General features: G+C 48.4%; 6 non-coding genes across 6 annotated transcripts; all 6 read left to right on the top strand.

Annotated features, from left to right (window-relative positions):
- TRNAR-ACG (transfer RNA arginine (anticodon ACG)) lies at positions 1-73 on the top strand. The gene has a single exon. It is a non-coding gene; the product is annotated as a tRNA-Arg (tRNA).
- A 312-nt stretch (positions 74-385) lies between these two features.
- On the top strand, positions 386-458 carry TRNAR-ACG (transfer RNA arginine (anticodon ACG)). Its single transcript has one exon. It is a non-coding gene; the product is annotated as a tRNA-Arg (tRNA).
- Positions 459-5,304: 4,846 nt separating this feature from the next.
- On the top strand, positions 5,305-5,377 carry TRNAR-ACG (transfer RNA arginine (anticodon ACG)). Its single transcript has one exon. It is a non-coding gene; the product is annotated as a tRNA-Arg (tRNA).
- Positions 5,378-9,902: 4,525 nt separating this feature from the next.
- On the top strand, positions 9,903-9,975 carry TRNAR-ACG (transfer RNA arginine (anticodon ACG)). The gene has a single exon. It is a non-coding gene; the product is annotated as a tRNA-Arg (tRNA).
- A 311-nt stretch (positions 9,976-10,286) lies between these two features.
- TRNAR-ACG (transfer RNA arginine (anticodon ACG)) lies at positions 10,287-10,359 on the top strand. Its single transcript has one exon. It is a non-coding gene; the product is annotated as a tRNA-Arg (tRNA).
- A 4,846-nt stretch (positions 10,360-15,205) lies between these two features.
- On the top strand, positions 15,206-15,278 carry TRNAR-ACG (transfer RNA arginine (anticodon ACG)). The gene has a single exon. It is a non-coding gene; the product is annotated as a tRNA-Arg (tRNA).
- The last annotated feature ends 823 nt before the right edge of the window (positions 15,279-16,101 follow it).

The following is a 16,101-nucleotide window of genomic DNA, read 5'->3' as shown; positions in this document are numbered from 1 at the left end:
GGGCCAGTGGCGCAATGGATAACGCGTCTGCCTACGGAGCAGAAGATTCCAGGTTCGACTCCTGGCTGGCTCGTTCAAATGCTGCCTTTTTGTTCTGTATTTAAAAATGAGCCTTCTCACGCAAGGCACTCGAAAGCTCATTGTGTGTTTGTAGTCAGTGTTGCAGCGTGTTTCTACCTCTACTCGGGAGAAAAAATGGGAACTACGTTATTTCTCATGATGTCTCTAACACATGGCACACGCCTGCTCATTGTCAGTTCGTAGGCGTGTTTTCAACCACCTCTCCTTATAAAAATGAGAACTAAGTTGCTCATGATGGCTCAATCCGCATGATGAGCCTCTGCGTCGTAACAAAAGTGCTGATTCCAAGAGTCACTGCAGCAGAGGGCCAGTGGCACAATGGATAACGCGTCTGCCTACGGAGCAGAAGATTCCAGGTTCGACTCCTGGCTGGCTCGTTCGCATGCTGCCTTTTTGTTCTAGAAAGTATTTAAAAATGAGCCTTGTCACGCATGGCACACAAAAGCACATTGTTTGTTCGTAGTTAGTGCGTTTTTTCTACCTCTCCTCTGGGAAAAATGAGAACTAAGTTTCTCATGATGGCACACGCTCGCTCACCTGCTCATTGTGGGCTTGTAGCGTTTTTTTCTACCTCTCCTTGTAAAAATGAGAAGTACGTTTCTCACTGTGTCTCAAGCAGGAAACTTCTGTTTCGTTACAAAAGTGCTGACTCCTGCTCACGCTGTAGCAGCGGTCCAGTGGCGCAATGGATAACACATTTGACTAATTCCAGGTTGACTCCTGGCTGGCTCGATCATAGGCTGCCTTTTTGATTTATTCAATATGTATACATGGTCGAAGGCTGCAGACAGGCCCAGTAACAAGAGGAGGGCTTGCTTCTTGGCATCTTTGATATCATCCTGTTGAATCTTTAGGTCCAGTAAGGCCGATTCAGTGCCGTGGCTTGGTTGGAAACCAGATTGGCGCAAGCCCAGGAGATTGTGTGATTCCAGTCAAAACAGGTTCTTCCCTGTTCGTCCAAAACCATCAAGGACCACATTGACACCCTTGCTCTGAATCTGGCCGACTTCTGTAACCATTCCATCACCTGTGGAATCTTCCCCTCCACTCTGAAGCATTCTCTTGTGCACCCTCTTCTCAAAAATTCCACAGCCGACCCCTCCGGCCCGGCTAACTTCGCAGGTTTCTATCACTCCTTTCCAGGGCAAACTCTTGGAAAAGCTGACCATCTCCCAGCTTAATCTTCACACCGACTCTGTTGGTTGTCTCCATGACCATCAGCCTGGCTTCAGAGCTGTCAGAAGCATGGAAACTGCTCTCCTGAACACCTGTGAAGACCTGCTGTCCAACCATGACTCTAACATCCCTTTTGGGTCCTCATCCTACTCGATTTCTCTTCTGCCTTTGACACGGTCAACCATGCCATCCTGCTCAACTGTCTCTGTGATAAGCCGGGTATCACTGATCAGGCCCTGGCCTGGATGACCTCTTTCCACTCTGATCGGCCCTCCCAGGTCCAACTTGGGTCCTTCCTTTTCGCCATCTCATTCTCTACTTGTGGTGTTCCCCACGGGTCTAACCTCTCTCCCTGGCTGTTCAACCAATACCTGGCACCCATTTCCCACCGCATTGCAGCTCTCTGCTTCAACTTTCAGTGCTATGCGGATGACACTCTGCTTGTTTTCAGGCTTCCCTCCCTCATCTCTGACCGTCTGTCTGCCATCCAGGACTGGTCTGCCGCCAATGATCTCTGCCTTAATCCCATTTAGGCAGAGATTCTCCTCATCGGCACACCTGCACCCTCCTTTCCTGCCACTCTCTGGCCGGCCTCCCTTGGCCCTCTTCCTGCTCCCACCTTTGAGGCTAAGAACCTTGGGGTCATCTTCGACTCCACACTCTCCTTTTCTTCTCACATCTCTGACATCTCTAAGAAGTCAAACTACCAACTGTACATTTGCAGAGGTATTGTTCCTTTCCTCTCCTTCCCCCAGAAGCTTACTGTATCTAGAGCTCTGATTCTCTCTAGGCTAGACTACTGCAACAGCCTCTTTCTAAATCTGCCTGCTTCTTCTCTCTGTCCTCTGCAACTCATCCAGAACAGGACTGCAAGACGTTTCCTTGGTCTGAAGCCCAGGGATCGTATCTCTCCAGCCCTGAAATCTTTTCATTGCTCCCAGTGGCTGCAAGGGTTAAATTCAAGTCCCTCTGCATTGTCCACAAGGCTTACTGGGGCCTGGGTCCAAAATACCTTCAACTCTCCCTCCGTAAATACCTTCCCACTCGAGCTCTTTTCTCATCCACCTCCAACTCCCTCAGGGCCGGTCGCTTCTCCAAGCAACGAGTTGGGGGTAGATCTCTTTCCTCAGCTGGGGCCTCCCTCTGGAACAGCCTGCCTGCCACACTGAAACTTGAGGAGAACCATCTCTGGTTCCGGAAGCACCTCAAGACCTTCCTCTTTGCTTCTGCCTTTGCTCTTCCGCTCCCCTGCTGATCTGTCTGCTTCGGCTCCGTGCACCTGGCTACCCTCTGATTTCGGGCCAAGGTCCCTGCCCACCCAGCCGCACACCTGCACTGCCTCCTGGCAACCCTTGCACGCAATCCTTGCACTTGGGTCTGTATCTGTAACCCTACAGTGCCCTTACCTGCACTTATCAGACACCCCTTGTCTGCGCTTTAAACCTCGCACTTGCCACCCTGCTGGCTGCGCTACCAGTTGTTGTTGTTTTTATCTCTTCCTAGGCACGTTCCACCTCGCCCCTCTCCTTGCACTTTCCTCCCTCCCTCTCCCCTGCACTTGAGCATTCTCAATGTCACTGGGCCTAGGAAGATCGCTGTTTTGTCCTCCCTTCTTCCCCTCCCTTGCCTCGTCACGCTCTGAAACACGCGTGTATGAGTACGATTCAAATACAATATCATGTCATATCATAGCAGGAATCTATAGATCTGAAGATACGCAACTCCTTCAATCATTCATTGCAAACAGTAACAAACAAGGATAATTCCTCAGTGGTGTGATGGAGGCCCTTAACAGGTCTGAGGGATGTCCCCAACATCTGGAACACGATTTATCCTCCCATTACACCACTAATGAAACTTCTTTGCCTTCTCCATTGTTCAGGACGTTTTGGCATGTGCCAATTTGCACTGGACGCAGATCCCCTGCCGCTGAGGCCTCTTGGCCATGACCTTTTAGCACTGCTATGATTTGGCAAGTGAAGAATCACAACATAGGGCCACCACTAGATGCAATGTGATGTACGCTATCTGCCAAGATGGGCTACGTGCTACATGCCAACATACAGAAAGCGGAGTCTTTACTTTTTGAAGGGTCTTCCTGTGAAAGGGCTGTTTGGCGCTTACATGGCAGAATGCATGGACCTCAGAATAGAATACTTTGTGCATCTACCTACATCCGAAGAGACACTGTCAAAGGCGTGCCTGTTCACTTTGACTGCCTGTCTGATCTTGAACAACTAGCGTAGGTCTGGGGTAAGTTGAAGACTCAACAAACACGTACCTTAACTCGGTAGTGATATGAAGATATGGAAAGGCTGGGCGAAATCTATTGGGATCAAAGGACCTCGTGTCACCTTGCCAGTCTACAGTGGTTTGATGGATAGGGGTACAGTGGGGTGGGGCAGTGGGTAGGGTAGGTGTACAGTGGTGTGGGATATTGTGGGTAGCGAAGAGTGGGGTAGGTGTAGAGTGGTTTGGGGTATAGTCAGTGGTGGTAGAGTAGGGTGGGGATAAGGGTAGATTGGGTGAGAGGGGAGAGGTGGGAATAGAGGGGGTGGGGTAGTGAGTTAAGGTCAGGTAGAATTGGGTAAGATTTTTGTTATTATACCGGTAGCCATTTACAGCGGCAATTAAGCCATTAACTCACAGCAGACTGCTTAGAAACAACATAGATACCAGGGGTTGAGTTTTGGGTGGGAGGGGCAAGGAGTGGGTGGGAATGGCCAAAGAGGTAAGCATGGCCCAAGGCAGTCAATTAGACGATAAACAACCAACAATATTTAACAAATAAATAACCCAAAAAAAAACAAGTCGTGTGTCCCTCTTCACATGTCATCTCCCTCCTACCTGTACTTCAATGCAACGGTTTCGGCTTATAGGTGGTGCTTAAAATGCACAGTAGGCCATGTACCTTCATCGCACCGGTGTTGTATACTAAACTGTTCCCCATGATAGACTGCTCGCCTGGTGTTCGGCAATCTTGGAGCCCCAACCCAACACCCTGACACAGCGATCGCCAAAAGGAAATAAAAATGTGCTGAAATGCTCCAGCCGGGCTTCTTAGTCCTGCTCTCTAAGAGGAAGGCTGCAGCTCAATAAAACACCTTTTAAGAAGTAAACAAAAAATTGTATTCAATATATTATATGTTATTTCTTAAAGTGAAAAACCCCATTTTATGTCTCTCACTTGTTGCATGTTTCGCGTTTCTGTGGCATGCACGTCGAGTACTCCTTGGCACGCCTATCACTCAGGCCTTACCTGTTTCATATCTGTATGGCACTTTTGGGGTTGATCTGGGTACAGATCATCCTCTCCCGCGGATTTAACACTGAAGAGCACCGAGCACATAAAATGGTACAATACTAAAAAGTGAAAACAGTCTAAATCTGTTATTTGCGCATGAAAATGTGAGTGCTATCGTACAATAAATGAGATGCTTGGTCCGTAAAACTCGCCAGAAAATACGTGCAGACAGTTGCAATCCGGGCAGTATCTGATGCCAAATGTGTTCTTTGTCAGATGTGTGTATGTATTGTTTTCAATAAAGTATTTAAAAATGAGCCTTCTTTAAAACATGTCACACGCCTGCTTATTGTGTGTTGGTAGCGTTTTTCCTACCTCTCGCTGTAAAAATGAGAACAAAGTTTCTCGTGATGTCTCAGGCAGCCCGACCTGAGCCTCTGGTTCGTAACAAAAGTAGCAGAAGATTCCAGGTTCGACTCCTGGCTGGCTCGTTCAAATGCTGCCTTTTTGTTCTGTATTTAAAAATGAGCCTTCTCACGCAAGGCACTCGAAAGCTCATTGTGTGTTTGTAGTCACTGTTGCAGCGTGTTTCTACCTCTACTCGGGAGAAAAAATGGGAACTACGTTATTTCTCATGATGTCTCTAACACATGGCACACGCCTGCTCATTGTCAGTTCGTAGGCGTGTTTTCAACCACCTCTCCTTATAAAAATGAGAACTAAGTTGCTCATGATGGCTCAATCCGCATGATGAGCCTCTGCGTCGTAACAAAAGTGCTGATTCCAAGAGTCACTGCAGCAGAGGGCCAGTGGCGCAATGGATAATGCGTCTGCCTACGGAGCAGAAGATTCCAGGTTCGACTCCTGGCTGGCTCGTTCGCATGCTGCCTTTTTGTTCTAGAAAGTATTTAAAAATGAGCCTTGTCACGCATGGCACACAAAAGCACATTGTTTGTTCGTAGTTAGTGCGTTTTTTCTACCTCTCCTCTGGGAAAAATGAGAACTAAGTTTCTCATGATGGCACACGCTCGCTCACCTGCTCATTGTGGGCTTGTAGCGTTTTTTTCTACCTCTCCTTGTAAAAATGAGAAGTACGTTTCTCACTGTGTCTCAAGCAGGAAACTTCTGTTTCGTTACAAAAGTGCTGACTCCTGCTCACGCTGTAGCAGCGGTCCAGTGGCGCAATGGATAACACATTTGACTAATTCCAGGTTGACTCCTGGCTGGCTCGATCATAGGCTGCCTTTTTGATTTATTCAATATGTATACATGGTCGAAGGCTGCAGACAGGCCCAGTAACAAGAGGAGGGCTTGCTTCTTGGCATCTTTGATATCATCCTGTTGAATCTTTAGGTCCAGTAAGGCCGATTCAGTGCCGTGGCTTGGTTGGAAACCAGATTGGCGCAAGCCCAGGAGATTGTGTGATTCCAGTCAAAACAGGTTCTTCCCTGTTCGTCCAAAACCATCAAGGACCACATTGACACCCTTGCTCTGAATCTGGCCGACTTCTGTAACCATTCCATCACCTGTGGAATCTTCCCCTCCACTCTGAAGCATTCTCTTGTGCACCCTCTTCTCAAAAATTCCACAGCCGACCCCTCCGGCCCGGCTAACTTCGCAGGTTTCTATCACTCCTTTCCAGGGCAACCTCTTGGAAAAGCTGACCATCTCCCAGCTTAATCTTCACACCGACTCTGTTGGTTGTCTCCATGACCATCAGCCTGGCTTCAGAGCTGTCAGAAGCATGGAAACTGCTCTCCTGAACACCTGTGAAGACCTGCTGTCCAACCATGACTCTAACATCCCTTTTGGGTCCTCATCCTACTCGATTTCTCTTCTGCCTTTGACACGGTCAACCATGCCATCCTGCTCAACTGTCTCCGTGATAAGCCGGGTATCACTGATCAGGCCCTGGCCTGGATGACCTCTTTCCACTCTGATCGGCCCTCCCAGGTCCAACTTGGGTCCTTCCTTTTCGCCATCTCATTCTCTACTTGTGGTGTTCCCCACGGGTCTAACCTCTCTCCCTGGCTGTTCAACCAATACCTGGCATCCATTTCCCACCGCATTGCAGCTCTCTGCTTCAACTTTCAGTGCTATGCGGATGACACTCTGCTTGTTTTCAGGCTTCCCTCCCTCATCTCTGACCGTCTGTCTGCCATCCAGGACTGGTCTGCCGCCAATGATCTCTGCCTTAATCCCATTTAGGCAGAGATTCTCCTCATCGGCACACCTGCACCCTCCTTTCCTGCCACTCTCTGGCCGGCCTCCCTTGGCCCTCTTCCTGCTCCCACCTTTGAGGCTAAGAACCTTGGGGTCATCTTCGACTCCACACTCTCCTTTTCTTCTCACATCTCTGACATCTCTAAGAAGTCAAACTACCAACTGTACATTTGCAGAGGTATTGTTCCTTTCCTCTCCTTCCCCCAGAAGCTTACTGTATCTAGAGCTCTGATTCTCTCTAGGCTAGACTACTGCAACAGCCTCTTTCTAAATCTGCCTGCTTCTTCTCTCTGTCCTCTGCAACTCATCCAGAACAGGACTGCAAGACGTTTCCTTGGTCTGAAGCCCAGGGATCGTATCTCTCCAGCCCTGAAATCTTTTCATTGCTCCCAGTGGCTGCAAGGGTTAAATTCAAGTCCCTCTGCATTGTCCACAAGGCTTACTGGGGCCTGGGTCCAAAATACCTTCAACTCTCCCTCCGTAAATACCTTCCCACTCGAGCTCTTTTCTCATCCACCTCCAACTCCCTCAGGGCCGGTCGCTTCTCCAAGCAACGAGTTGGGGGTAGATCTCTTTCCTCAGCTGGGGCCTCCCTCTGGAACAGCCTGCCTGCCACACTGAAACTTGAGGAGAACCATCTCTGGTTCCGGAAGCACCTCAAGACCTTCCTCTTTGCTTCTGCCTTTGCTCTTCCGCTCCCTTGCTGATCTGTCTGCTTCGGCTCCGTGCACCTGGCTACCCTCTGATTTCGGGCCAAGGTCCCTGCCCACCCAGCCGCACACCTGCACTGCCTCCTGGCAACCCTTGCACGCAATCCTTGCACTTGGGTCTGTATCTGTAACCCTACAGTGCCCTTACCTGCACTTATCAGACACCCCTTGTCTGCGCTTTAAACCTCGCACTTGCCACCCTGCTGGCTGCGCTACCAGTTGTTGTTGTTTTTATCCCTTCCTCGGCACGTTCCACCTCGCCCCTCTCCTTGTACTTTCCTCCCTCCCTCTCCCCTGCACTTGAGCATTCTCAATGTCACTGGGCCTAGGAAGATCGCTGTTTTGTCCTCCCTTCTTCCCCTCCCTTGCCTCGTCACGCTCTGAAACACGCGTGTATGAGTACAATTCAAATACAATATCATGTCATATCATAGCAGGAATCTATAGATCTGAAGATACGCAACTCCTTCAATCATTCATTGCAAACAGTAACAAACAAGGATGATTCCTCAGTGGTGTGATGGAGGCCCTTAACAGGTCTGAGGGATGTCCCCAACATCTGGAACACGATTTATCCTCCCATTACACCACTAATGAAACTTCTTTGCCTTCTCCATTGTTCAGGACGTTTTGGCATGTGCCAATTTGCACTGGACGCAGATCCCCTGCCGCTGAGGCCTCTTGGCCATGACCTTTTAGCACTGCTATGATTTGGCAAGTGAAGAATCACAACATGGGGCCACCACTAGATGCAATGTGATGTACGCTATCTGCCAAGATGGGCTACGTGCTACATGCCAACATACAGAAAGCGGAGTCTTTACTTTTTGAAGGGTCTTCCCGTGAAAGGGCTGTTTGGCGCTTACATGGCAGAATGCATGGACCTCAGAATAGAATACTTTGTGCATCTACCTACATCCGAAGAGACATTGTCAAAGGCGTGCCTGTTCACTTTGACTGCCTGTCTGATCTTGAACAACTAGCGTAGGTCTGGGGTAAGTTGAAGACTCAACAAACACGTACCTTAACTCGGTAGTGATCTGAAGATATGGAAAGGCTGGGCGAAATCTATTGGGATCAAAGGACCTCGTGTCACCTTGCCAGTCTACAGTGGTTTGATGGATAGGGGTACAGTGGGGTGGGGCAGTGGGTAGGGTAGGTCTACAGTGGTGTGGGATATTGTGGGTAGCGAAGAGTGGGGTAGGTGTAGAGTGGTTTGGGGTATAGTCAGTGGTGGTAGAGTAGGGTGGGGATAAGGGTAGATTGGGTGAGAGGGGAGAGGTGGGAATAGAGGGGGTGGGGTAGTGAGTTAAGGACAGGTAGAATTGGGTAAGATTTTTGTTATTATACCGGTAGCCATTTACAGCGGCAATTAAGCCATTAACTCACAGCAGACTGCTTAGAAACAACATAGATACCAGGGGTTGAGTTTTGGGTGGGAGGGGCAAGGAGTGGGTGGGAATGGCCAAAGAGGTAAGCATGGCCCAAGGCAGTCAATTAGACGATAAACAACCAACAATATTTAACAAATAAATAACCCAAAAAAAAACAAGTCGTGTGTCCCTCTTCACATGTCATCTCCCTCCTACCTGTACTTCAATGCAACGGTTTCGGCTTATAGGTGGTGCTTAAAATGCACAGTAGGCCATGTGCCTTCATCGCACCGGTGTTGTATACTAAACTGTTCCCCATGATAGACTGCTCGCCTGGTGTTCGGCAATCTTGGAGCCCCAACCCAACACCCTGACACAGCGATCGCCAAAAGGAAATAAAAATGTGCTGAAATACTCCAGCCGGGCTTCTTAGTCCTGCTCTCTAAGAGGAAGGCTACAGCTCAATAAAACACCTTTTAAGAAGTAAACAAAAAATTGTATTCAATATATTATATGTTATTTCTTAAAGTGAAAAACCCCATTTTATGTCTCTCACTTGTTGCATGTTTCGCGTTTCTGTAGCATGCACGTCGAGTACTCCTTGGCACGCCTATCACTCAGGCCTTATCTGTTTCATATCTGTATGGCACTTTTGGGGTTGATCTGGGTACAGATCATCCTCTCCCGCGGATTTAACACTGAAGAGCACCGAGCACATAAAATGGTACAATACTAAAAAGTGAAAACAGTCTAAATCTGTTATTTGCGCATGAAAATGTGAGTGCTATAGTACAATAAATGAGATGCTTGGTCCGTAAAACTCGCCAGAAAATACGTGCAGAGAGTTGCAATCCGGGCAGTATCTGATGCCAAATGCGTTCTTTGTCAGATGTTTGTATGTATTGTTTTCAATAAAGTATTTAAAAATGAGCCTTCTTTAACACATGTCACACGCCTGCTTATTGTGTGTTGGTAGCGTTTTTCCTACCTCTCGCTGTAAAAATGAGAACAAAGTTTCTCGTGATGTCTCAGGCAGCCCGACCTGAGCCTCTGGTTCGTAACAAAAGTGCTGAATGCAGCACACAGTGCAGCAGCGGGCCAGTGGCGCAATGGATAACGCGTCTGCCTACGGAGCAGAAGATTCCAGGTTCGACTCCTGGCTGGCTCGTTCAAATGCTGCCTTTTTGTTCTGTATTTAAAAATGAGCCTTCTCACGCAAGGCACTCGAAGCTCATTGTGTGTTTGTAGTCACTGTTGCAGCGTGTTTCTACCTCTACTCGGGAGAAAAAATGGGAACTACGTTATTTCTCATGATGTCTCTAACACATGGCACACGCCTGCTCATTGTCAGTTCGTAGGCGTGTTTTCAACCACCTCTCCTTATAAAAATGAGAACTAAGTTGCTCATGATGGCTCAATCCGCATGATGAGCATCTGCGTCGTAACAAAAGTGCTGATTCCGAAAGTCACTGCAGCAGAGGGCCAGTGGCGCAATGGATAACGCGTCTGCCTACGGAGCAGAAGATTCCAGGTTCGACTCCTGGCTGGCTCGTTCGCATGCTGCCTTTTTGTTCTAGAAAGTATTTAAAAATGAGCCTTGTCACGCATGGCACACAAAAGCACATTGTTTGTTCGTAGTTAGTGCGTTTTTTCTACCTCTCCTCTGGGAAAAATGAGAACTAAATTTCTCATGATGGCACACGCTCGCTCACCTGCTCATTGTGGGCTTGTAGCGTTTTTTTCTACCTCTCCTTGTAAAAATGAGAAGTACGTTTCTCACTGTGTCTCAAGCAGGAAACTTCTATTTCGTTACAAAAGTGCTGACTCCTGCTCACGCTGTAGCAGCGGTCCAGTGGCGCAATGGATAACACATTTGACTAATTCCAGGTTGACTCCTGGCTGGCTCGATCATAGGCTGCCTTTTTGATTTATTCAATATGTATACATGGTCGAAGGCTGCAGACAGGCCCAGTAACAAGAGGAGGGCTTGCTTCTTGGCATCTTTGATATCATCCTGTTGAATCTTTAGGTCCAGTAAGGCCGATTCAGTGCCGTGGCTTGGTTGGAAACCAGATTGGCGCAAGCCCAGGAGATTGTGTGATTCCAGTCAAAACAGGTTCTTCCCTGTTCGTCCAAAACCATCAAGGACCACATTGACACCCTTGCTCTGAATCTGGCCGACTTCTGTAACCATTCCATCACCTGTGGAATCTTCCCCTCCACTCTGAAGCATTCTCTTGTGCACCCTCTTCTCAAAAATTCCACAGCCGACCCCTCCGGCCCGGCTAACTTCGCAGGTTTCTATCACTCCTTTCCAGGGCAAACTCTTGGAAAAGCTGACCATCTCCCAGCTTAATCTTCACACCGACTCTGTTGGTTGTCTCCATGACCATCAGCCTGGCTTCAGAGCTGTCAGAAGCATGGAAACTGCTCTCCTGAACACCTGCGAAGACCTGCTGTCCAACCATGACTCTAACATCCCTTTTGGGTCCTCATCCTACTCGATTTCTCTTCTGCCTTTGACACGGTCAACCATGCCATCCTGCTCAACTGTCTCCGTGATAAGCCGGGTATCACTGATCAGGCCCTGGCCTGGATGACCTCTTTCCACTCTGATCGGCCCTCCCAGGTCCAACTTGGGTCCTTCCTTTTCGCCATCTCATTCTCTACTTGTGGTGTTCCCCACGGGTCTAACCTCTCTCCCTGGCTGTTCAACCAATACCTGGCACCCATTTCCCACCGCATTGCAGCTCTCTGCTTCAACTTTCAGTGCTATGCGGATGACACTCTGCTTGTTTTCAGGCTTCCCTCCCTCATCTCTGACCGTCTGTCTGCCATCCAGGACTGGTCTGCCGCCAATGATCTCTGCCTTAATCCCATTTAGGCAGAGATTCTCCTCATCGGCACACCTGCACCCTCCTTTCCTGCCACTCTCTGGCCGGCCTCCCTTGGCCCTCTTCCTGCTCCCACCTTTGAGGCTAAGAACCTTGGGGTCATCTTCGACTCCACACTCTCCTTTTCTTCTCACATCTCTGACATCTCTAAGAAGTCAAACTACCAACTGTACATTTGCAGAGGTATTGTTCCTTTCCTCTCCTTCCCCCAGAAGCTTACTGTATCTAGAGCTCTGATTCTCTCTAGGCTAGACTACTGCAACAGCCTCTTTCTAAATCTGCCTGCTTCTTCTCTCTGTCCTCTGCAACTCATCCAGAACAGGACTGCAAGACGTTTCCTTGGTCTGAAGCCCAGGGATCGTATCTCTCCAGCCCTGAAATCTTTTCATTGCTCCCAGTGGCTGCAAGGGTTAAATTCAAGTCCCTCTGCATTGTCCACAAGGCTTACTGGGGCCTGGGTCCAAAATACCTTCAACTCTCCCTCCGTAAATACCTTCCCACTCGAGCTCTTTTCTCATCCACCTCCAACTCCCTCAGGGCCGGTCGCTTCTCCAAGCAACGAGTTGGGGGTAGATCTCTTTCCTCAGCTGGGGCCTCCCTCTGGAACAGCCTGCCTGCCACACTGAAACTTGAGGAGAACCATCTCTGGTTCCGGAAGCACCTCAAGACCTTCCTCTTTGCTTCTGCCTTTGCTCTTCCGCTCCCCTGCTGATCTGTCTGCTTCGGCTCCGTGCACCTGGCTACCCTCTGATTTCGGGCCAAGGTCCCTGCCCACCCAGCCGCACACCTGCACTGCCTCCTGGCAACCCTTGCACGCAATCCTTGCACTTGGGTCTGTATCTGTAACCCTACAGTGCCCTTACCTGCACTTATCAGACACCCCTTGTCTGCGCTTTAAACCTCGCACTTGCCACCCTGCTGGCTGCGCTACCAGTTGTTGTTGTTTTTATCTCTTCCTAGGCACGTTCCACCTCGCCCCTCTCCTTGCACTTTCCTCCCTCCCTCTCCCCTGCACTTGAGCATTCTCAATGTCACTGGGCCTAGGAAGATCGCTGTTTTGTCCTCCCTTCTTCCCCTCCCTTGCCTCGTCACGCTCTGAAACACGCGTGTATGAGTACGATTCAAATACAATATCATGTCATATCATAGCAGGAATCTATAGATCTGAAGATACGCAACTCCTTCAATCATTCATTGCAAACAGTAACAAACAAGGATAATTCCTCAGTGGTGTGATGGAGGCCCTTAACAGGTCTGAGGGATGTCCCCAACATCTGGAACACGATTTATCCTCCCATTACACCACTAATGAAACTTCTTTGCCTTCTCCATTGTTCAGGACGTTTTGGCATGTGCCAATTTGCACTGGACGCAGATCCCCTGCCGCTGAGGCCTCTTGGCCATGACCTTTTAGCACTGCTATGATTTGGCAAGTGAAGAATCACAACATAGGGCCACCACTAGATGCAATGTGATGTACGCTATCTGCCAAGATGGGCTACGTGCTACATGCCAACATACAGAAAGCGGAGTCTTTACTTTTTGAAGGGTCTTCCTGTGAAAGGGCTGTTTGGCGCTTACATGGCAGAATGCATGGACCTCAGAATAGAATACTTTGTGCATCTACCTACATCCGAAGAGACACTGTCAAAGGCGTGCCTGTTCACTTTGACTGCCTGTCTGATCTTGAACAACTAGCGTAGGTCTGGGGTAAGTTGAAGACTCAACAAACACGTACCTTAACTCGGTAGTGATATGAAGATATGGAAAGGCTGGGCGAAATCTATTGGGATCAAAGGACCTCGTGTCACCTTGCCAGTCTACAGTGGTTTGATGGATAGGGGTACAGTGGGGTGGGGCAGTGGGTAGGGTAGGTGTACAGTGGTGTGGGATATTGTGGGTAGCGAAGAGTGGGGTAGGTGTAGAGTGGTTTGGGGTATAGTCAGTGGTGGTAGAGTAGGGTGGGGATAAGGGTAGATTGGGTGAGAGGGGAGAGGTGGGAATAGAGGGGGTGGGGTAGTGAGTTAAGGTCAGGTAGAATTGGGTAAGATTTTTGTTATTATACCGGTAGCCATTTACAGCGGCAATTAAGCCATTAACTCACAGCAGACTGCTTAGAAACAACATAGATACCAGGGGTTGAGTTTTGGGTGGGAGGGGCAAGGAGTGGGTGGGAATGGCCAAAGAGGTAAGCATGGCCCAAGGCAGTCAATTAGACGATAAACAACCAACAATATTTAACAAATAAATAACCCAAAAAAAAACAAGTCGTGTGTCCCTCTTCACATGTCATCTCCCTCCTACCTGTACTTCAATGCAACGGTTTCGGCTTATAGGTGGTGCTTAAAATGCACAGTAGGCCATGTACCTTCATCGCACCGGTGTTGTATACTAAACTGTTCCCCATGATAGACTGCTCGCCTGGTGTTCGGCAATCTTGGAGCCCCAACCCAACACCCTGACACAGCGATCGCCAAAAGGAAATAAAAATGTGCTGAAATGCTCCAGCCGGGCTTCTTAGTCCTGCTCTCTAAGAGGAAGGCTGCAGCTCAATAAAACACCTTTTAAGAAGTAAACAAAAAATTGTATTCAATATATTATATGTTATTTCTTAAAGTGAAAAACCCCATTTTATGTCTCTCACTTGTTGCATGTTTCGCGTTTCTGTGGCATGCACGTCGAGTACTCCTTGGCACGCCTATCACTCAGGCCTTACCTGTTTCATATCTGTATGGCACTTTTGGGGTTGATCTGGGTACAGATCATCCTCTCCCGCGGATTTAACACTGAAGAGCACCGAGCACATAAAATGGTACAATACTAAAAAGTGAAAACAGTCTAAATCTGTTATTTGCGCATGAAAATGTGAGTGCTATCGTACAATAAATGAGATGCTTGGTCCGTAAAACTCGCCAGAAAATACGTGCAGACAGTTGCAATCCGGGCAGTATCTGATGCCAAATGTGTTCTTTGTCAGATGTGTGTATGTATTGTTTTCAATAAAGTATTTAAAAATGAGCCTTCTTTAAAACATGTCACACGCCTGCTTATTGTGTGTTGGTAGCGTTTTTCCTACCTCTCGCTGTAAAAATGAGAACAAAGTTTCTCGTGATGTCTCAGGCAGCCCGACCTGAGCCTCTGGTTCGTAACAAAAGTAGCAGAAGATTCCAGGTTCGACTCCTGGCTGGCTCGTTCAAATGCTGCCTTTTTGTTCTGTATTTAAAAATGAGCCTTCTCACGCAAGGCACTCGAAAGCTCATTGTGTGTTTGTAGTCACTGTTGCAGCGTGTTTCTACCTCTACTCGGGAGAAAAAATGGGAACTACGTTATTTCTCATGATGTCTCTAACACATGGCACACGCCTGCTCATTGTCAGTTCGTAGGCGTGTTTTCAACCACCTCTCCTTATAAAAATGAGAACTAAGTTGCTCATGATGGCTCAATCCGCATGATGAGCCTCTGCGTCGTAACAAAAGTGCTGATTCCAAGAGTCACTGCAGCAGAGGGCCAGTGGCGCAATGGATAATGCGTCTGCCTACGGAGCAGAAGATTCCAGGTTCGACTCCTGGCTGGCTCGTTCGCATGCTGCCTTTTTGTTCTAGAAAGTATTTAAAAATGAGCCTTGTCACGCATGGCACACAAAAGCACATTGTTTGTTCGTAGTTAGTGCGTTTTTTCTACCTCTCCTCTGGGAAAAATGAGAACTAAGTTTCTCATGATGGCACACGCTCGCTCACCTGCTCATTGTGGGCTTGTAGCGTTTTTTTCTACCTCTCCTTGTAAAAATGAGAAGTACGTTTCTCACTGTGTCTCAAGCAGGAAACTTCTGTTTCGTTACAAAAGTGCTGACTCCTGCTCACGCTGTAGCAGCGGTCCAGTGGCGCAATGGATAACACATTTGACTAATTCCAGGTTGACTCCTGGCTGGCTCGATCATAGGCTGCCTTTTTGATTTATTCAATATGTATACATGGTCGAAGGCTGCAGACAGGCCCAGTAACAAGAGGAGGGCTTGCTTCTTGGCATCTTTGATATCATCCTGTTGAATCTTTAGGTCCAGTAAGGCCGATTCAGTGCCGTGGCTTGGTTGGAAACCAGATTGGCGCAAGCCCAGGAGATTGTGTGATTCCAGTCAAAACAGGTTCTTCCCTGTTCGTCCAAAACCATCAAGGACCACATTGACACCCTTGCTCTGAATCTGGCCGACTTCTGTAACCATTCCATCACCTGTGGAATCTTCCCCTCCACTCTGAAGCATTCTCTTGTGCACCCTCTTCTCAAAAATTCCACAGCCGACCCCTCCGGCCCGGCTAACTTCGCAGGTTTCTATCACTCCTTTCCAGGGCAACCTCTTGGAAAAGCTGACCATCTCCCAGCTTAATCTTCACACCGACTCTGTT

This window comes from Ambystoma mexicanum, chromosome 13, assembly GCF_040938575.1.
Source record: "Ambystoma mexicanum isolate Mex_15411 chromosome 13, UKY_AmexF1_1, whole genome shotgun sequence".
In the NCBI taxonomy this organism is placed as follows: domain Eukaryota; kingdom Metazoa; phylum Chordata; class Amphibia; order Caudata; family Ambystomatidae; genus Ambystoma; species Ambystoma mexicanum.
The sequence above is the reverse complement of the archived record's forward strand: the minus strand, read 5'-3'. Positions and strand labels throughout refer to the sequence as shown.